Source organism: Anabrus simplex, chromosome 4 (assembly GCF_040414725.1).
Source record: "Anabrus simplex isolate iqAnaSimp1 chromosome 4, ASM4041472v1, whole genome shotgun sequence".
NCBI lineage: Eukaryota > Metazoa > Arthropoda > Insecta > Orthoptera > Tettigoniidae > Anabrus > Anabrus simplex.
This window is the reverse complement of record NC_090268.1, coordinates 234,605,839-234,628,203: the sequence shown is the minus strand read 5'-3', so window position 1 is coordinate 234,628,203 and position 22,365 is coordinate 234,605,839. Positions and strand designations below refer to the sequence as shown.

Genomic DNA, 22,365 nt, shown 5'->3' with positions numbered 1-22,365 from the left:
GCAGCTCAGGCGATAGAGCTCTGTCCTTCTAAGCTCAAGTTGACAGGTTCGATCCAGGCTTATATACGTCGCCTCGCGTCGGTAGACTTACTGACACGTTTAAGAATTCCTCTGGGACAAAATGCTGGCACCACGGCGCCTTAGTCAGAGGGACGTAAAAGAGCCTGCACCGCGGTGTAGAGGTAGCGTGCCTACCTCTTACCCGAAGGCCCCGTGTTCGATTCCCGGCCAGGCCAGGGATAATTACCTGAATCTGAGCGGTGGTACGAGATCCACTCAGCCTACGTGATTGCAATTGAGGAGCTATCTGGCGGTGAGTTAGCGGCCCCAATCTACAAAGCCAAGAATAGCGGCCAAGAGAATTCGTCGTGCTGACCCCACGACACTTTGTAATCTGCAGGTCTTCGGGCTGAGCAATGGTCGCTTGGTAGGCCATGGTGGTGGTGGTGGTGATTATTGTTTTAAGACTCTTCGGGCTGTTGCGTCATGGGGTTGGGTTGGATTGGGTTGGATTTGGTTTCGTTTGGGACGTAAATGCAGTAACATCCGCTGGAATCCTTCCCATGGATGGGAAGATCTCGATTCAATTATATTTTATCACATATACCCGCACATATATCTGGGGGGTACTATATGACACAGCACAGACAAAGGGACCACTGCTCAGTCCGAAGGCCTGCAGATTACGAGGTGTCGTGGGGTCAGCACGACGAATCCTCTCGGCCATTATTCCTCAGATGTAATAATATGAGTTTATCTATACTTAATTATCTATACTAATATTATAAAGAGGAAAAATTTATATGTTTGTTTGTAACGGATAGACTCAAAAACCACTGAACCGATTTCAAAAATTTCTTCACATATAGAAAGCTACATTGCCAGTGATTAACATGGGCTGTATTTTGTTTTCAAAACAATTCGAGGTGGGGGACACAGGCGGGGGGGGGGGGGGGTGAGGTATAAAAATAATAGGCTAATATAGGAAAAAATATCGAATTTGTCGTATTAGGACGAGACAAAGCTCAATTTAATCCTGTTGACGCAAAGAATAAAACTCGGTAAGCCCTACGGGCCCGAAAACTATGTTTTAAGGCCCTAAAACCAACCATTACGGAGATATTGGCACCACACTTCTCCTGTTCTAGGAATCGGAAAGAAATGAGCTGCCATAACCATGGCAACGTCAACTCCAGGATTCTAGAGCAGCGTGATTATGCATGTACGTTTGGGCATAGCTGCCAACCAAAATTGGTACACATAAGACTTACTATCTGGAAAAAATATACTGTTGTGTAAGGCACTCATAGGGCTCCTTTGGGCGGAGATGGAAAGGGGGTGAAGTATAAAAATCTTACTACTGTGTCGAATCTACAATTTTTGGGGTCACTGAGATGAATGGCGACAATCCAGATATTTTATCTCTTAGGGGTGGGGAGGGGGGGGGGGGAGAGGAGGACGGTCTCATTGACAGTTGAAAAATCCTGTACATCGTATCTATAGTGCGACCGCTAAATACATATAGTTATCACTTATTAATTTTTGACAGGATCAAATACTTCCCAATGAAATTCGAGCTTCCATAAGGACGAAGTTTTACTCAAAAATTAAATAATCTAAAACTTGAAATCAAACACACCTAAACAATTCTAAAACTACATAATAGATCGTAACATATCAATCTGCAAGTCAAAAAAGGAATTCTGTCAAATTTCACTTCACACATAACGAACTGGTAATGCACATCTTAAAAGGTAAATATTCAGAAACTATCCGGGCAACGCCGGGTGCTACAGCTGGTAATATTATAAAGAGGAAAAATGTGTATGTTTGTTTGTAACGGATAGACCCAAAAACTACTGAACCGATTTTAAAAATTACTTCACCTATAGCAAGCTACATTGCCAGTGAGTAACATGGGCTGTATTTTATTTTGAAAACAATTCGAGGTGGGGGGCACGAGGGGGAAGATATAAAAATAATAGGCTAATATTGGCAAAATATCGAATTTGTCATACAAGGATGAGACAAAGCTCAATTTAATCCCCTTGAAGCAAAGAACAAAACTCGGTAAGCTCTATGGGCCCGAAAACCATGCTTTAAGGCCCAAAACCAACCGTTATGGAGATATTGGCACCACACTACCCCTCCTCTAGGAATCGCATAAAGAAATGAACGGCCGTAATCATGGCAACGTCAGTTCCAGGATCCTACAGCAGCGAAATTGTCTACAATATATCACAAAAGCCTAACATGTTACAGACATGAAATCTGGTATTTGGAATCCCCTGTAAAAAATAAAAGAACACAAATGTTCGTTTTCGGAAAATCCACTTGAGGGGGTGGGGGTGAAAAGAAGTGAGGAAGGAGTTGAATTATTTATATGAGGATACATATATCTCACAAAATGAACATGTTACAGACGTAAAAATTTGTACTTGGAATCTCTTTTAAAAATAAACGCACTTTTTTAAAATCCACTTAAGCGGGTGAAAAGAATGAAAAAGCGGGTGAATTTTTAAAATGAGTATCTTCTTCTTCTACCGCTTTACCCACACCTGTGGGGTTGCGGGCGCAAACTGTGTTGCACATGTGGATTTGACCCTGTTTTACGGCTGGATGCCCTTCTTGACGGCAACCGCATTTGTAGGGATGTAATTACTATTGCGCGTTCCTGTTGTGGTTGGTAATGTGGTGTGTTGAGTGAATATGAAGAGGAGAATGTTGGGACAAACACAAACAAACTGTCCCCGAGCCAGAAGAATTAATCACACGCGATTAAAAATAATAGGCTAATATAGGCAAAATATCGAATTTGTCGCATAAGGACGAGACAAAGCTCAATTTAATCCTCTTGACACAAAGAACAAAACTCGGTAAGCCCTATGTGCCCGAAAACCGTGTTTTAAGGCCCTAAAACCAACCATTACGGAAATATTGGCACCACACTACCCCTGCTCTAGGAATCCGATAAAGAAATGAACTGCCGTAACCATGGCAACGTTAGCTCCAGGGTTCTACAGCAGTGAAATTATGTACAATAAATCACAAAAACCTAACATGTTACTTTAGGGATTTACACATAATGGCTTAGTGCAGTACCCAGGAACAACTAATTTTGATCAAATTACAAAATCCTCGCGAGCGAAGCTAGTATTATCACACCTCTATCGCCTCAAGGGCAGTTTGCTGGAGCTTCAGACTTTGGATCGGGTGGGGAGGAGGACCAGTACCTCGCCCAGGCGGCCTCACCTGCTATGCTCAACAGGAGCCTTGTGCGGGATGGTAAGATTGGAAGGGACAGACAAGGAAGAGGGAAGGAAAGGAAGCGGCCGTGGCCGGTACCATTATACCTGGAGGAGAAGTGGGAAACCACGGAAAGCCACTTCGAGGATGACTGAGGTGGGAATCGAACCCCGTCTACTCAGTTGACCTCCTGAGACTGAGTGGACCCCTAGTACCACTTTTCAAATTTCGTTTCAGACCCGGGGATCGAACCCGGGCCTCCGGGGGTGGTAGTAAATCACGCTAACCACTACACCACAGAGGCGGACATTATTATTATTATTATTATTATTATTATTATTATTATTATTATCATCATCATCTTCAATAAGTAATGAATTACGCTACTCAGCTGATCGTGTGTGGATTCTGTCGAATTATGTTATTGCGGTGTTTACTATCTGTCGTAAATGTGCCATCAATGTCCTTGAAACAGTTGAAGGTAAAGTCTTCCATTTCGAAAACTCTACACTAACTGGTATCGATGACATGAGCTGTACATGTCTGCCTGCCTGCCTTTACCCTAGGAATGAACTTTCTGTTCATATCGATTGTAGGCTGAGTGAACCAGGTACTATGAGCCTATCAGGAATCTGGAGCCCCACTTCTAAATTTCATATCAATGTCTTCCAAGATGAGTCATCCCTTTAAGGCGGTCAACACGTATTCAACAAGGAAATTCACCAACCTACTGCTGTGATGTTAAATCCATTCCTGAATATAATAATAATAATAATAATAATAATAATAATAATAATAATAATAATAATAATAATAATAATAATAATAATAATAATAATAATGTTCGCCTCTGTGGTGTAGTGGTTAGCGTGATTAGCTGCCACCCCCGGAGGCCCGGGTTCGATTCCCGGCTCTGCCACGAAAATTTGAAAAGTGGTACGAGGGCTGGAACGGGGTCCACTCAGCCTCGGGAGGTCAACTGAGTAGAGGTGGGTTCGATTCCCACCTCAGCCATCCTGGAAGTGGTTTTCCGTGGTTTCCCACTCCTCCTCCAGGCGAATGCCGGGATGGTACCTAACTTAAGGCCACGGCCGCTTCCTTCCCTCTTCCTTGCCTATCCCTTCCAATCTTCCCATCCCTCCACAAGGCCCCTGTTCAGCATAGCAGGTGAGGCCGCCTGGGCGAGATACTGGTCATACTCCCCAGTTGTATCCCCCGACCAAGAGTCTGAAGCTCCAGGACACTGCCCTTGAGGCGGTAGAGGTGGGATCCCTCGCTAAGTCCGAGGGAAAAACCGAACCTGGAGGGTAAACAGATAATAATAATAATAATAATAATAATAATAATAATAATAATTTTTTCGTCAGGTTAAATTACATCAGGTTCTTCTGCAGGAATTAAATCTGTTTAAGTTGGAATGTAACTGAAATAATGAGGCAAAAATGACCTCTTCCGTGACAGTGTTCAACCACTGCCGTGACCAGGATTCGAACCTGGGTTATTGCGGCCACAACGCAATGTCCTAACCACTAGACGATCACGGCTAAGCGAGGCCACGTACAGCGCCGCCTGGTGGGGTCTATATATTGCTACTGTGACGTGTAAACTTTCTTAACAGGGACAGAAGACCTTGATTGGAACGTCAGACGGCGCTACATTTAAATGATTAGCAAGTAGCACACTTAAGTAACATATTGTTTTAATCTATTATCAATACGAGTGATACGATGATCGTGACTATTATTATATTTAAGCAAACCCTGTTACTGCGTGTGAGAAGAAAGAACCAAAAATACACCATTCAAGATAGGTACTTGCTGTTCGTTCGTTCGTTCGTTCGTTCGTTCGTTCGTTCGTTCGTAATCTGTTTATCCTCCAGGGTCGGTTTTTCCGTCGGACTCAGCGGGGGATCTCACCTCTACCGCCTCAAGGCCAGTGTCCTGGAGCTTCAGACTCTGGGTCGGGGGATACAACTGGGGAGGATGACCAGTACCTCGCCCAGACCGCCTCACCTGCTATGCTGAACAGGGGCCTTGCGGAGGGATGGGAAGATTGTGGATGGGATAGGCAAGGAAGAGGGAAGGAAGCGGCCGTGGCCTTAAGTTAGGTATCATCCCGGCATTTGCCTGGAGGAGAAGTTGGAAACCACTTCGAGGATGGCTGAGATGGGAGTCCAACCCACCTCTACTCAGTTGACCTCCGGAGGCTGAGTGGACCCAGTTCCAGCCCTCGTACCACTTTTCAAATTTCCCGGCAGAGCTGGGAATCGAACCCGGGCCTCCGGGGGGTGGCAGCTAACCACGCTAACCACTACACCACAGTGGCGGACTTTCTCTATTTAAATATATAAAACGCTAGTAATTTACCCACTTGTAAACATCTGTAACGAAAGTTAATTGAAAACATATTCTGAGTGATTGATCATCATAATTCAAATATGGTACCGGGCGAGTTGGTCGTGCGGTCAGCGGCGTGAGGCTGTGAGCTTGCATCCGGGAGATAGTGGGTTCGAATCGCATTGTCGGCAGCCCGGAAGATGGTTTTCCGTGGTTTTACATTTTCACACCAGGCAAATGCTGGGGCTGTACCTTAATTAAGGCCATGGCCGCTTCCTTCCAACTCCTAGGCATTTCCTATCCCATCGTCGCCATAAGACCTATCTGTATCGGTGCGACGTAAAGCCATTAGCAAAAAACAAATATCATACACTAGAGAAAATGACGTATGTGAATGAAGAGTTACTGAAGGTATCGCCGTATTTGCCTCCACCCTCCGACCTGGTAGAGTGTGGCGGAAAAAAAAAAATCTGAAAATGAACCACTCGAGGTGCCTGCTCGAACTTTCCGGTCCGGAAAATTTGTATTAATATAAATGTAGTTGCTGGTGCTGCTTTAGTTTCTTTAAAGGATAACTTTCACGTAGATATACACTATGCTAATGTTGTTTGGTATCCTTGTTACTATGAAGTATGCAGTAGTGACAATACTTGACCACATTCCAACCAAGCAGACGGCAGTGACACGAAATTGTCCTTACATCTAAATATTTGAACCAGATTTTTATTAGTAAACAAGGATATATTCCTAACGTGATGAAATGATGGCGGTGACCATGGCTCATAGGCCCCTCTCGGTATAGCTGGGGACAAAACATGACGACCTGAGTTCTTGGAAGCGACCTGGAAGCCAGCCGTTAATCCCACCCTGCACCCTGCTGAGTTAATGAGCTCCATGTGATCCTTGCTTGGTATGGCGATGTTGCCAAACCGCTCTCTTCAGTCTTGACTCTTTCTTCATGCCGAGTGCAGGGCAGTGACCTAGTGAGCATTATTAATAGTAAGATATGAAATAACTGATATTTGTAATATTTATAACTTATCAGTTTAGCGCAAGAGCATTAATATGTCGGTATTCCGGCCGTGGGTAAATCCAGACTCACAGTGTAACGAAGCAGAATTAAATCAGCTGCCTGGACCTTCTTCTTCTCCTTCCTCACCAAGAACTCCAACTAAAAGTGGCAAAAATGTGATTGGCAGAGGTGTTAAAGTACGAAAACAAACCGTGATGTTGGCGAGGAACATTAAATATTTCTTTAGGAAATGGCGGTGTTATAACTGGTAAAAATTTAAATAATTTAGCATCGGTAGCGACAGTAATCTGTGTTACTACGGTGAAAAAATAGTTAAAACAAGTTATGCCAATACCTATGAAACCCCACTAAAAAGAAAGTTCGGAAGCAGAAATTTGAATATGATAAAATAGACGATTTCACTCGGGACCTGCTTCGTCGAACAGTTTTTGAGTGTTATAGGGACGGTAAATCTTCAACAATAGGTGACCTAACAGAATCAATGAAGCAGAAGACAGCTGGAACAGATTATCAGTTTCCGTATGGGCTAAGACACTTTGTCGTCTTCTGAAAAGTATGGGGTTTAAAATACCTGTCTGTATAATAATAATAATAATAATAATAATAATAATAATAATAATAATAATAATAATAATAATAATAATAATAATAATAATAATAATAATAATAATAATAATAATAATAATAATAATAATAATCATCATCATCATCTGTTTACCCTCCAGGTTCGGTGTTTCCCTCGGACTTAGCGAGGGATTCCACCTCTACCGCCTCAAGGGCAGTGTCCTGGAGCTTCAGACTCTTGGTCGGGGGATACAACTGGGGAGTATGACCAGTACCTCGCCCAGGCGGCCTCACCTGCTATGCTGAACAGGGGCCTTGTGGAGGGATGGGAAGATTGGAAGGGATAGGCAAGGAAGAGGGAAGGAAGCGGCCGTGGCCTTAAGTTAGGTACCATCCCGGCATTCGCCTGGAAGAGAAGTGGGAAACCACGGAAAACCACTTCGAGGATGGCTGAGGTGGGAATCGAACCCACCTCTACTCAGTTGACCTCCCGAGGCTGAGTGGACCCCGTTCCAGCCCTCGTACCACTTTTCAAATTCCGTGGCAGAGCCGGGAATCGAACCCGGGCCTCCGGGGGTGGCAGCTAATCACGCTAACCACTACACCACAGAGGCGGACAATAATAATAATAATAATAATAATAATAATAATAATAATAATAATAACAATAATAATAATAATTTAGTTTATATCGAAAATAAATTCCATAAAAATGTTTTATTCCTGCTCCGGCTCGTTTGGTGCTAATGAGGTGCACGATTTGGCAACTCTGACTATGGCAGACGTAGTAAATGCTGTAGCCCCTAACGGACACCGGGCTGCCGCTGGAGAGTAGTGGTGTGAGGCGAGGTCGTCATGTTTTGTCCTCAACTATACCAATGTTTTACAATTGTGCTTTACATCGCACCGACAAATAGGTCAGAAAGGGAGAGGAGTGGGAAGGAAGCGCCCGTGGCCTTAATCAAGTTCCAGCCCCAGCATGCGCTGGTGTGAAAATGGGAAACCACGGAAAACCATCTTCAGGGCTGCCGACAGTGGGGTTCGAAACCACTATCTCCCGGTTGCACGCTCACAGCTGCGCGCCCCTAACCGCACGACGTACTCGCCTGGTACCGATCTAATCGTAATGTGTCAAAAGTATTGATAATATATTAAGCCGGCTTTACATTTACGAGTAACTCGTATACGAGCGCTCGTATACGAGTAGGAAACGCGTTTACATTTATGGTGCTTACTCGTATAAGAGTACAGTTTCCAATACGGCTCCAAGCAGACGAAAACGTCTTGCTATGGCTGGTATCTTGCTGCTGTGTTTTAAAACAAGACAACAGAATGAAGCGAAAAAAGACAGGAGCTTTTGGGTTAAAGAATCCTTGAAGAAAAGACCCGTTTTTGGAATACAGGAACATTTACTAGTTGATTTATTAAACGAGGGAGGAGATGGTTATAGAGACTTCTTAAGGATGGATTTTGGTACATTTGGTAAGTGGACGAAATGACTTTTATAATACCGGTACCGATATGCTAAATACTGGCATATTATTAGTAATTAATTTTTTCTAGTCCGCCTCCGTGGTGTAGTGGTTAGCGTGATTAGCTGCCACCCCCGGAGGTCCGGGTTCGATTCCCGGCTCTGCCACGAAATTTGAAAAGTGGTACGAGGGCTGGAACGGGGTCCACTCAGCCTCGGGAGGTCAACTGAGTAGAGGTGGGTTCGATTCCCACCTCAGCCATCCTGGAAGTGGTTTTCCGTGGTTTCCCACTTCTCCTCCAGGCGAATGCCGGGATGGTACCTCACTTAAGGCCACGGCCGCTTCCTTACCTCTTCCTTGCCTATCCCTTCCAATCTTCCCATCCCTCTACAAGGCCCCTGTTCAGCATAGCAGGTGAGGCCGCCTGGGCGAGGTACTGGTCATACTCCCCAGTTGTATCCCCGACCAAGAGTCTGAAGCTCCAGGACACTGCCCTTGAGGCGGTAGAGGTGGGATCCCTCGCTAAGTCCGAGGGAAAAACCGAACCTGGAGGGTAAACAGATGATGATGATGATGATAATTTTTTCTAGGTTGCCCCTCATATCCCCAAAGAAAACACTCAGATTAGAAGTTGTATCAATTCTCAGCTGCAACTGCCAGTGACTCAGATTTTTAGCTACTGGAGATAGCTTCAAATCATTAGAATCCTTGACGCGTATATCAGCCTCAACTATTTCCTTGTTCGTTCCAAAAGTTGTTGATTTTCTTTTTAACTAGATCCGTAGTTATGTTTAACTTCATAGGCCTTATTTCTCGCATTGATGTCCCGATATTGAGAACACTTAACTTTCCACAGGCACTCCGCTCTGTAGTATAAATTAATGAACTCCTCCAGATTTTCACGAGACATCCCGCAGTATTTAGTCTCCGCCATTTTTAAAACAGTCTAACTCGGATGCAAGTCGCCTCTCTACTTTGATTGCTATTCGTATACGAGCTACGAGTACGTACGAGTCATCGTTTACATTTACGATTTCTTATCCGAGTCAGTCCGAGTAGCCTACTCGTATAAGAGTTAGCCTACTCGTAAATGTAAAGCCGGCTTTACATCAGTCTGTTAGCTAACTGTGCCACTTGCTCAAGATTGAAGTGTACCGCTCTTTCCGATGTTCCAATCAGACAAGGTCTCTTATCATTGCTAAGAAAGTAGTTTACACGTCACAGTAGCAACACACCGACCCCACCAGGCCGCGCTCTACGTAGCCTCGCTTAGCCGTGATCGTCTAGTGGTTAGGACATTGCGTTGTGGCCGCAATAACCCAGGTTCGAATCCTGGTCACGGCAGTGGTAGAACACTGTCACGGTGGAGGTTATTTTAACTCGTTATTTCAGTTCCTTTCCAGTGTAAACAGAGTAACATCATCTACTTGAACGTGATATCAATTATATTGACGGAAAATAATCTGATATTACGGAGCAAGTTGGTTACGCGGTCAGGGTCACGTAACTGTGAGCTTGCACTCCAGTGATAATGGATTCGAGCCCCTGTCATTGTCGACAGCCCTAAAAATAGTTTTCCATGGTTTCCCATTTCAAACCAGGCATATGCTGGGGCTGTACCTTAATTGAAGTTAAGGTTACGGTCGCTTCCCTGCAGGTCCCTGCCCTTATTTATCTTATTTATTGTATGTACAGTATTTACTTCGATATTCGAATACAATGTAGAATACCGTAGCGAAGCACGGGTACATTTGCTAGTGTAATATAATATAATATAATATAATATAATATATATACATACAGGATTCCAGCAAGATATAGCAGATATCCTGAATTCAGGCGGTCAATTGGACTGTATCGCGATTGACCTGTCTAAGGCATTTGATAGAGTAGATCATGGGAGACTATTGGCAAAAATGAGTGCAATTGGACTTGAGAAAAGAGTGACTGAATGGGTGGTTCGGTTTCTAGAAAATAGAACTCTGAGAATGATCTATCTCATCATCGCTACAAGACTTATCTTTGTCGACAATATGAAGATAAAGTTGGAATTCAGGTGGACAAATTGGGGGGCAATTATTCGTTTATAGGAAGGGGGAGTTAAATTGAAATAACTTACGACGGGAAATGTTCAATAAATTTTCAATTTATTTGCAATCATTTAAGATAAGGCTAGGAAAACAACAGGTAGGGAATCAACCACCTGGGCGACTGCCTTAAATGCAGATCAGTAGTGATTGATAGACGGACCTAAAACTAAGAGCAATATACACTCATGTTCATAACCATCAGGACACCTTGAAAGACTAGAGATAGGAAGTTCATATTCACAGGACATATTCATTAGTATGTTCTGCAGAAACGATTAGCATTTCAGTCTCGTAAGTTCAGCATGTGTCCTGTTGCCTAGTAGGCATTGGGTCTTCCGTGGGCACTGATAACTTGTTCCATGCGTGATGGCATCAACGCGTATAAGACGCGAATGACATCCTGGGGTATAGCCATCTAGGCTGCATTTACCTGGTTCATTTTTGGTGGTTGGTACTGGGTCACAGCGCCGTACCCTTCGTTTCACCATATCCGACACATTTTCGATTGGTGACAACTCCGGTGAACGGGCGGGCCAGGGCAACATTCTGACATCCTGAGACAACAAGAAGGCACGTGTTCGTCCAGCAACATGAGGTCGCGCATTGTCCTGCTGAAATATGGCGTCTGGGGTGTCGTGCAGAAAGGGTATGGCTATGGGTCGCAGGATATAATTCACGTAGGTGAAACTGGTCACAGTGCACTGGACACGCACCAGCTGTGATTTGTGGTTTTACCCAATAGCACCCCACACCATAAGGCCTTGAGTTAGCGCTGTATGTCTTGTGCGAATGCAGACCGTAATAAACGGCGACGGACTGTCACTCCTGATAGTGTACGATGTGTTACACTGTTCCACTGTTGCGCCAGAGCCGAGGAGGGCCATGCCATTCGCATGGGGTGTCGATCTTCTCGGGAGGTGGTCTGGGTGGTACGGCCAGACCCATCTCATTGTGTTCTACGGCCTTCTGTGAACCATTCTGTATACATCCGTTGCACTGCCGACACACTTCATCCCACACGAGCAGCAATTTTCCGGACTCATTTCGAACTCATTCATATGACGGTACGGTTCTCGCGTACGTCTGCGAGGCATCCTGCACATCTGCTCAAGTCACATTAATCTATTACCTTCGGTTAGGCACATTTTACCAGTCGGTGGTGGTGCGCCGAGATATCGAAGTGGACCTTGAACCTGAGGGCCGACATGGTTCAAATGCTAATCAATTCTTAAGAACATAGTAATGCACTTGTTCTGTGAATATGAACTTCCTATCTCTAGTCTTTCAATGTGTTCTGGTTTTTACGAATATGTATATAGACATGATATGGGCTTTTGGGCTTAAGCCGTGTCAAGAAAACAAGGTGAAACTTTTTACGTTTCACAGAAATCTTTACTCCGCATCTTCAGAAGAAAATCTCGATTGTTCACAGTAAGGCATTCATCATCATCATCATCATCTGTTTACCCTCCAGGTTCGGTTTTTCCCTCGGACTCAGCGAGGGATACCACCTCTACCGCCTCAAGGGCAGAGTCCTGGAGCTTCAGACTCTTGGTCGGGGATACAACTGGGGAGAATGACCAGTACCTCGCCCAGGCGGCCTCACCTGCAATGCTGAACAGGGGCCTTGCGGGGGATGGGGAAGATTGGAAGGGATAGACAAGGAAGTGGGAAGGAAGTGGCCGTGGCCTTAAGTTAGGAGAAGTGGGAAACCACGGAAAACCACGTCCAGGATGGCTGAGGTGGGAATCGAACCCACCTCTACTCAGTTGACCTCCCGAGGCTGAGTTGACCCCGTTCCAGCCCTCGTACCACGTTTCAAATTTCGTGGCAGAGCCGGGAATCGAACCCGGACCTCCGGGGGTGGCAGCTAATCACGCTAACCACTACACCACAGAGGCGGACTAGTAAGGCATTCTTAAATTCAAATCCTAATTATTGTAGAAGACATTCTCCTGAACATTCGAGTATTATTACTATTATCCGACTCGTTGGCTGAACGGTCAGCGTACTGGCCTTCGGTTCAGAGGTCCCGGGTTCGATTCCCGGCCGGGTCGGGGATTTTAACCTTAATTGGTTAATTCCAATGGCCCGGGGGCTGGGTGTATGTGTTGTCTTCATCATCATTTCATCCTCATCACGACGCGCAGGTCGCCTACAGGTGTCAAATAGGAAGACCTGCCCCTGGCGAGCCGAACCCGTTCTGGGATATCCCGGCACTAAAAGCTATACGACATTTCATTTCATTATTATTATTATTATTATTATTATTATTATTATTATTATTATTATTATTATTATGTCCTCCTCTGTGGTATAGTGGTTGACATAATTCGTTGCCATCCCCGGAGGACCGGGTTCGATTTCGGGCTCGCCCACGAAATCTGAAAAGTGGTACGAGGGCTGTAACGGGGTCTACTCAGCCTCGGGGGGTCAAATGTGTAGAGGTGGGTTCGATTCCCACCTCAGCGATCCTTGAAGTGGTTTTCCGTGGATTCCCACTTCTCCTCCAGCCAAATGCCGGCATGGTGCCTAACTTAAGGCTACGGCCGCTTCCTTCCCTCTTCTTTGTCTATCCCATCCAATCTTCCCATCTCCCTACAAAACCCCTGTTCAAGCATAGTAGGTGAGGCTGTCTGGGTGACGTACTGGTCCTCCTTTCCAGTTGTATCCCTCCGACCCAAAGTCTCACGCTCCAGGACACTGCTCTTGAGACAGTAGAGGTGGGAACCCTCACTGAGTCCGAGGAAAAAATCAACCCTGGAGGGTAAACAGATTCATACAGAAATAATAATAATAATAATAATAATAATAATAATAATAATAATAATAATAATAATAATAATAATAATAATAATAGGTCCGCCTCTGTGGTGTAGTGGTTAGTGTGATTAGCTGCCACCCCCGGAGGCCCGGGTTCGATTCCCGGCTCTGCCACGAAATTTGAAAAGTGGTACGAGGGCTGGAACGGGGTCCACTCAGCCTCGGGAGGTCAACTGAGTAGAGGTGGGTTCGATTCCCACCTCAGCCATCCTGGAAGTGGTTTTCCGCGGTTTCCCACTTCTCCTCCAGGCGAATGCCGGGATGGTACCTAACTTAAGGCCACGGCCGCTTCCTTCCCTCTTCCTTGTCTATCCCTTCCAATCTTCCCATCCCTCCACAAGGCCCCTGTTCAGCATAGCAGGTGAGGCCGCCTGGGCGAGGTACTGGTCATACTCCCCAGTTGTATCCCCCGACCAAGAGTCTGAAGCTCCAGGACACTGCCCTTGAGGCGGTAGAGGTGGGATCCCTCGCTAAGTCCGAGGGAAAAACCGAACCTGGAGGGTAAACAGATGATGATGATGATAATAATAATAATAATAATAATAATAATAATAATAATAATAATAATAATAATAATATCCACCTCTGTGATGTAGCAGTTAGCATGATTAGCTGTTCCCCGCGGAGGACCGTGTTTGATTCCCGGCTCTGTCAAGAATTCGAAAAGTGATACGAGAAATGGTCCGCCTCTGTGGTGTAGTGGTTAGCGTGATTAGCTGCCACCCCCGGAGGTCCGGGTTCGATTCCCGGCTCTGCCACGAAATTTGAAAAGTGGTACGAGGGCTGGAACGGGGTCCACTCAGCCTCGGGAGGTCAACTGAGTGGAGGTGGGTTCGATTCCCACCTCAGCCATCCTGGAAGTGGTTTTCCGTGGTTTCCCACTTCTCCTCCAGGCGAATGCCGGGATGGTACCTAACTTAAGGCCACGGCCGCTTCCTTCCCTCTTCCTTGCCTATCCCTTCCAATCTTCCCATCCCTCCACAAGGCCCCTGTTCAGCATAGCAGGTGAGGCCGCCTGGGCGAGGTACTGGTCATTATCCCCAGTTGTATCCCACGACAAAGAGTCTGAAGCTCCAGGACACTGCCCTTGAGGCGGTAGAGGTGGGATCCCTCGCTGAGTCCGAGGGAAAAGCCGAACCTGGAGGGTAAACAGATGATGATGATGATGATGATGATACGAGAAATGGAACGGGGTCCACTCAGCGTCGGGAGGTGTAGTGGTTAGCGTGATTAGCTGCAACCCCCGGAGGCTCGGGTTTGATTTCCGGCTCTGCCACGAAATTAGAAAAAATTGGTACGAGGGCTGGAACGGGGCAACTCAGCCTCAGGAGGTCAACCGAGTAGAGATGGGTTCGACTCCCACCTCAACCATCCTGGAAGTGGTTTTCCGTGGTTTTCTGCTACTTCTCCAGGCAAATGCCGGGATGGTACCTAACTTGAGGCCACGGTCGCTTCCTTCCCTCTTCCTTGTCTCCCCCTTTCCAACCTTCTCATCCCCGGCCCCTGTTCAGCATAGCAGGTGAGGCCGTCTGGGTGACGTACTGGTCTCCCCCCCTCCCGTTGTATCCCTCTACCCAATGTCTCACGCTCCAGGACACTGTCCTTGAGACGGTATAAGTGGGATCTCTCGCTGAATCCGAGGGAAAATCCAACCCTGGAGGGTAAACAGAAGAAAGATGTGGGGAACCACGGAAAACCACTTCAAGGATGGCTGAGGCGGAAATCGAACCCGCCTCTACTCACAGGACCTCCCGAAGCTGAGTGGACTCGGTTTCAGTCCGCGTACCACTTTTCCAAATTTCGTGGCAGAGCCGGAAATCGAACCCGGGCCTCCGGGAGTGGCAGTTAATCACACTAATCACAGAGGCGGGCCATGTTAAATTGATGTTTAACCGATGAGAGGAATTGTCATGGACCCTGTCCCTCTCCTGGTGTCGGTCTAACCGTTCACGATCACGATGTCAGTGGTACTGATAACAAATACTTCAAATACTGTACTGCAATCTGTTACTTAAGTTACTACTTGCTCAACATTTAAGTGTGGCGCTCTGCCTAGTGTCCCAATCAGCCAAAGCCTCCTATCATTGTCAAGAAAGTGATTTTACACGTCACAGTAGCAATACACTGGCCACACCCGGCCGCGCTCCACGTGGCCTCGCTTAGCCGTGATCGTCTAGTGGTTAGGACATTGCGTTGTGGCCGCAATAACCCAGGTTCGAATCCTGGTCACGGCAGTGGTAAAACACTGTCACGGAAGAGGTCATTTTTACCTCATTGATTTAATTTCTTTCTAACTTATACAAGGTAATAAGTCACAGAAATGTCTGACAGAACTCGCACTGATGAAACAAACCTCAAGTTATATCACATTACAGTTTCGAATATATTTAATATGACTTCAGTTTCTGAGACATTTCCGCTTGGATATTAATAATAATAATAATAATAATAATAATAATAATAATAATAATAATAATAATAATAATAATAATAATCGTCATCGGGGTGCCGGGTTTTGAAAATTAGTGGGGGTGCTCTAACTCATAGTCCAGCCGAGTAAGTGGCTACGTGGTTGGTCACGTAGCTATCAGCTTGCATTCGGGAGATAGTGGGTTCGAAACGCACTGTCGGTAGCCCTGAAGATGGCTTTCCGTGGTTTCCGATTTTCAAATCAGGCAAATGTCAGCGCTTCCTTCCCACTCTTAGTCTTTTCCTATCCCTTCGTCGCCATAAGACCTGTTTGTGTCGTGCGACGTAAAGTAAATTGTAAAAACTCACAGTCCATAAAGGGGAAAGAAAAAATAAAGTGTTGCTATTTAACCCTCATGAAAGTACAGTGTCCGCCTCTGTGGTGTAGTGGTTACCGTGATTAGCTGCCACACCCGGAGGCCCGGGTTCGATTCCCAGCTCTGCCACGAAATTTGAAAAGTGGTACGAGGAGAACGGGGTCCACTCAGCCTCGGGAGGTCAACTGAGTAGAGGTGAGTTCGACTCCCACCACAGCCATCCTGGAAGCGGTTTTCCGTGGTTTCCCACTTCTCCTTCAGGCAAATGCCGGGATGGTACCTAACTTAAGGCCACGGCCGCTTCCTTCCTTCTTCCTTGTTTATCCTTTCCAATCTCTCCCCCCCCCCCACCGCAAGGCCTCTGTTCAACATAGCAGGTGAGGCCGCCTGGGCAAGGTACTGGTCAGTTGACCTCCTGAGGCTGAGAGGACCCCGTTCCAACCCTCGTACCACTTTTCAAATTTCGTGGCAGAGCCGGGAATCGAACCCGGGCCTCCGGGGGTGGCAGCTAATCACAGTAACCACTACACCACAGAGGCGGACAGAAACAGATCTAATTAATAAAATAAAATATCCATATAACTCTGTTGTGATTGAGATTAAAGTAAACGAAAGTTTATCAGTGGGCTCTTCAGAATCCACAAAATATCTTGGTAATGCTAGTGTTAAAAACCATGACAAGAAATTCCCAGCCCCTTTTCTTCTTTCCTTCTGTTAATATGTCCTTTTCAGTCTTTCTTTTTCCTGTCTGTGGGGGTTGCTGGGCATCCGCACAAAAATGTTTGAGGAAGGCGGGGGTGCTCGAGTACCGTAGCACCCCTGGAGTCGGCGAACCAGATCTCCATCATCGCATTTAGAGTAGGAAAAGTCTTTCTTTTTCCTGTCTGTGGGGGTTGCTGGGCATCCGCACAAAAATGTTTGAGGAAGGCGGGGGTGCTCGAGTACCGTAGCACCCCTGGAGTCGGCGAACCAGATCTCCATCATCGCATTTAGAGTAGGAAAAGTCTTTCTTTTTCCTGTCTGTGGGGGTTGCTGGGCATCCGCACAAAAATGTTTGAGGAAGGCGGGGGTGCTCGAGTACCGTAGCACCCCTGGAGTCGGCGAACCAGATCTCCATCATCGCATTTAAAGTAGGAAAAATACAAGAAGTGTCCGCGTCTGTGGTGTTGTGGTTAGTGTGATTAGCTGCCACCCCCGGAGGCCCGGGTTCGATTCCCGGCTCTGCCACGAAATTTGAAAAGTGGTACGAGGGCTGGAACGGGGTCCACTCAGCCTCGGGAGAACAACTGATTAGAGGTGGGTTCTATTCCCACCTCAGCCATCCTGGAAGTGGTTTTCTGTGGTTTCCCCACTTCTCCTCCAGGCAAATGCCGGGATGGTACCTAACTTAAGGCCACGGCCGCTTCCTTACCTCTTCCTTGTCTATCCCTTCCAATCTTCCCATTCCCCCGCAAGGCTCCTGTTCAACATAGCAGGTGAGGCCGCCTGTGCGAGGTTCTGGTGATCCTCTCAGTTGTATCCCCGACCCAGAGTCTGAAGCTCCAGGACACTGGCCTTGAGGCGGAAGAGGTGGGATCCCTGGCTGAGTCCGAGGGAAAAACCAACCCTGGAGGATAAACAGATTAAGAAAGAAAGAAAGAAAGATTATGGACTTGTATGATTGAATTGTTGTTCAATTTTCATTGCGTCATGTTAATGCGAAAATAAGTTTTGAATCTTCTCAAGGCGGAAAAAGAACTTCTAATGTACATATAAAAATGGGTATAGTTAAAAGCGATCTTTTGCAAACTTAACTACCTCTAGAATCAATACCCTTTCTGAAGTTTTGGATGAATCAGGTTTAATTAATAAAATAAAATATCCATATAACTCAGTTGTGATTGAGATTAAAGTAAACGAAAGTTTATCAGTGGGCTCTTCTGAACCCCCCCCCCCTTCCCCGTTGGGAGTGTAGGGACAAAAATATCTTGGTAATGCTAGTGTTAAGAACCATGACAAGAAATTCCCAGCCCCTTTTCTTCTTTCTTTCTTTCTTTCTTTCTGTTATCTCTTTTTCAGTCTTTCTTTTCCTTGTCTGTGGGAATTGCTGGGCACCCGCACAAAAATGTTTGATGAGGGGGGGGGGGCGGTGCTGGAGTACCGTAGCACTCCCGGAGTCGGCGCCCCTGATCGCCATCATCGCATTTAAAGTAGGTAAATACAAGAAGTTATTTATGATGTCTTAAGGCGTAATGTCATTTCCCATGGTGAGTGAATAGAACAGCATTTCAAATAACTATAAGAGGCATGGCCCTTACAACAGATTAAAAACCTTCGACTTGCCAAATCGACTTCTGCCCAGCCAGATGACCCACAGATACTGGTCTGTCTATGTTAACGACTCCTTTTTTCTTGGTGAGGTGGAGGTGATGATTACTATTTTAAGAGGTGGATATAAGTGCCCCCGATTGTTGTCAGACACATCTTAGGTCATGCAGGGGATACCGTGGATGTATTCTACCCCCTAGCCCCTAACCCCTCCCCACCCATAGGAGATTTCACGTCATGATCGTGTACACTACCGTGCACCTGAGTTAACCTCACAAGACTGAGCGAACCACGCCTCAGCCGGGAAATCGAACAGGATGAATGACAGAGATGTTGCTCTCCACCACTTACAGCTACAGCAGCAATAAAAACTATAATAAGAATATTTCTTATGTCGCCAGAACAAATTCGTAACTCCTCCTCTGAACTGAATTGCTCAGTTTGCATTTCACGATGAAGGAAATAAGTGAAAGAGGTCTGTGATTCCATGTGAGACCAAAGAACCTCCTTTCCAATGTAAACTGCTTTGTGAGAGGTCAGCACAGCAGTCACGAATAGTGATAACGCTAATGGATGCACGCCAGGCTAATAAAGCCAAGTGCCCTGACTAATGAAACAGAATATGTCGACCGTTCTTGTGCGGTGTGTGCAGACGGAACTGATTTGCAGGCCGTACTATCAACCAGAGTTCATTCTGAACGATGTCCGATTAGAATGTAGACCTATTATTAGGACTTGCCTCTTCATGAAATCCGGAAGAGAAAGAACCACACAATGTTGAGCTTATAACAATCAAGAAATTGTCTTCATTAGTTACATTTTGGGTGTGAGGTTACAGAACTCTTGAGCGTAACTTTGAACGTCCAATTATATGACCGTTCTGTCATGTTTAATAGACAACTACTTCAAAATAGAGCGATTCGTACAATTTATCAATTACATCCACGAAAATAACAAAGCTCCATAGGCTACAGTTTGCCACTTTCAGCAAGAAACTACTTTTGTGTCTGGAGGCCTATATGAAGACTACCCTCAAAGAAAGTTGTATATCATATTGGCAACTTTACAGGAATGAAAACACAGGTATTTCTTTATATAATGAGCGTCTGGGTATCATTCTTTTTGTAAATAAAACTTACACTTTATCTTTCTCGGTTAAATAATATAATACCCCTAATATAATATAATATAATATAATATAATATAATATAATATAATATAATATAATATAATATAATATAATATAATATAATATAATATAATATAATATAATATAATATAATATAATATAATATAATATAATATAATATAATATAATATAATATATATATACATACAGGATTCCAGCAAGATATAGCAGATATCCTGAATTCAGGCGGTCAATTGGACTGTATCGCGATTGACCTGTCTAAGGCATTTGATAGGGTAGATCATGGGACACTACTGGCAAAAATGAGTACAATTGGACTTGAGAAAAGAGTGACTGAATGGGTGGCTGGGTTTCTAGAAAATAAAACTCTGAGAATTAGAGTAGGTGAAGCTTTATCTGTCCCTGTAATAATTAAGGGGGGAATTCCTCAAGACAGTATTATTGGACCTTTATGTTTCCTTATATATATATATATATATATATATAATTATATATCAATGATATGTGTAAAGAAGTGGAATCAGTGATAAGGCTTTTTTTCAGATGATGTTATTCTGTACAGAGTAATAAATAAGTTACAAGATTGTGAGCAACTGCAAAATGACCTCGATGAAATGTCGTATGGCTTTTAGTGCCGGGATATCCCAGGACGGGTTCGGCTCGCCAGGTGCAGGTCTTTCTATTTGACTCCCGTAGGCGACCTTCGCGTCATGATGAGGATGAAATGATGATGAAGACTACACATACACCCAGCCCCCGTGCCGTAGGAATTAACCAATTAAGGTTAAAAACCCCCGAACCGGACGGGGATCGAACCCGGGACCCTCTGAACCGAAGGCTAGTACGCTGACCGTTCAGCCAACGAGTCGGACATGACCTCGATAATGTGAGATGGACAGTTGGCAAATGTATGATGATAAACGGGGATAAAAGTCAGGTTGTGAGTTTCACAAATAGGAAAAGTCTCCTCAGTTTTAATTACTGCATTGACGGGTTATAGTTCCCTTTGGGGATCATTGTAAATACCTAGGTATTAATATAAGGAAAGATCTTCATTGGGGTAATCACATAAATCATCATCATCATCATCATCATCTGTTTACCCTCCAGGTTCGGTTTTTCCCTCGGACTCAGCGAGGGATCCCACCTCTACCGCCTCAAGGGCAGTGTCCTGGAGCTTCAGACTCTTGGTCGGGGGATACAACTGGGGAGTATGACCAGTACCTCGCCCAGGCGGCCTCACCTGCTATGGTGAACAGGGGCCTTGTAGGGGGATGGGAAGATTGGAAGGGATAGGCAAGGATGAGGGAAGGAAGCGGCCGTGGCCTTAAGTTTGGTACCATCCCGGCATTCGCCTGGAGGTGAAGTGGGAAACCACGGAAAACCACTTCGAGGATGGCTGAGGTGGGAATCGAACCCACCTCTACTCAGTTGACCTCCCGAGGCTGAGTGGACCCCGTTCCAGCCCTCGTACCACTTTTCAAATTTCGTGGCAGAGCCGGGAATCGAACCCGGACCTCCGGGGGTGGCAGCTAATCACGCTAACCACTACACCACAGAGGCGGCAATCACATAAATATGATTGTAAATAAAGGGTACAGATCTCTGCACATGGTTATGAGGGTTTTTAGGGGTTGTAGTAAGGGTGTAAATGAGAGAGCATATTTGTCTCTGGTGAGACCCCAACAAGGGTATGGTTCCAGTGTATGGGACCCTCATCTGGATTACTTGATTCAGGAACTGGAAAAATCCAAAGAATAGCAGCTCGATTTGTTCTGGGTGATTTCCGACAAAAGAGTAGCGTTACAAAAATGTTGCAAAGTTTGGGCTGGGAAGACTTGGCAGAAAGGAGACGAGCTGCTCGACTAAGTGGTATGTTCCGAGCTGTCAGTGGAGAGATGGCATGGGAGGACATCAGTAGACGAATAAGTTTGAGTGGTGTCTTTAAAAGTATGAAAGATCACAATATGAAGATAAAGTTGGAATTCAAGAGGACCAATTGGGGCAAATATTTGTTTATAGGAAGGGGGGTTAGGGATTGGAATAACTTACCAAGGGAGATGTTCAATAAATTTCCAATTTCTTCGCAATCATTTAAGAAAAGTCTAGGAAAACAACAGATAGGGAATCTGCCACCTGGGCGACTGCCCTAAATGCAGATCAGTAATGATTGATTGATTGATTGATTGATTGATTGATTGATTGATTGATATTTGCACGCAAATGGTATCATAGGAGGATTTCAGCGAGAAAACAGCAAACTCTCTGGAAGAAAGTTGTATATCACCAGATAGTTAGATCATGGGTTCTATAGTACTTTTGGGTTTTAAATACACGAAACTTGAAATATACATTGTTTGTAAAAAATACATTATCAAGAAAAGAACATGTGTACTGTTGTAACACAAATGGCCTTGAAATACTGGCATAATACTCCTTTTATCACAGTGATGAAGATGTGAGGTATTTTAACAATCTAATAACTTCTGCAAAAACAGAACTCATATGTACACTATTCAAATTCAAACTTTGTATACACAACATGTCTTCATCCTATG

At 45.0% G+C, this 22,365-nt stretch overlaps 1 protein-coding gene and 3 non-coding genes across 9 annotated transcripts in view; 2 read left to right on the top strand and 2 right to left on the bottom strand.

Moving 5' to 3' along the window:
- Positions 1-22,365, bottom strand: part of LUBEL (Linear Ubiquitin E3 ligase) — a 371,419-nt gene that overhangs the window by 199,200 nt on the left and 149,854 nt on the right. The window lies entirely within an intron of this gene.
- On the bottom strand, positions 4,719-4,790 carry TRNAH-GUG (transfer RNA histidin (anticodon GUG)). The gene has a single exon. It is a non-coding gene; the product is annotated as a tRNA-His (tRNA).
- Positions 9,924-9,995, top strand: TRNAH-GUG (transfer RNA histidin (anticodon GUG)). The gene has a single exon. It is a non-coding gene; the product is annotated as a tRNA-His (tRNA).
- TRNAH-GUG (transfer RNA histidin (anticodon GUG)) lies at positions 15,727-15,798 on the top strand. Its single transcript has one exon. It is a non-coding gene; the product is annotated as a tRNA-His (tRNA).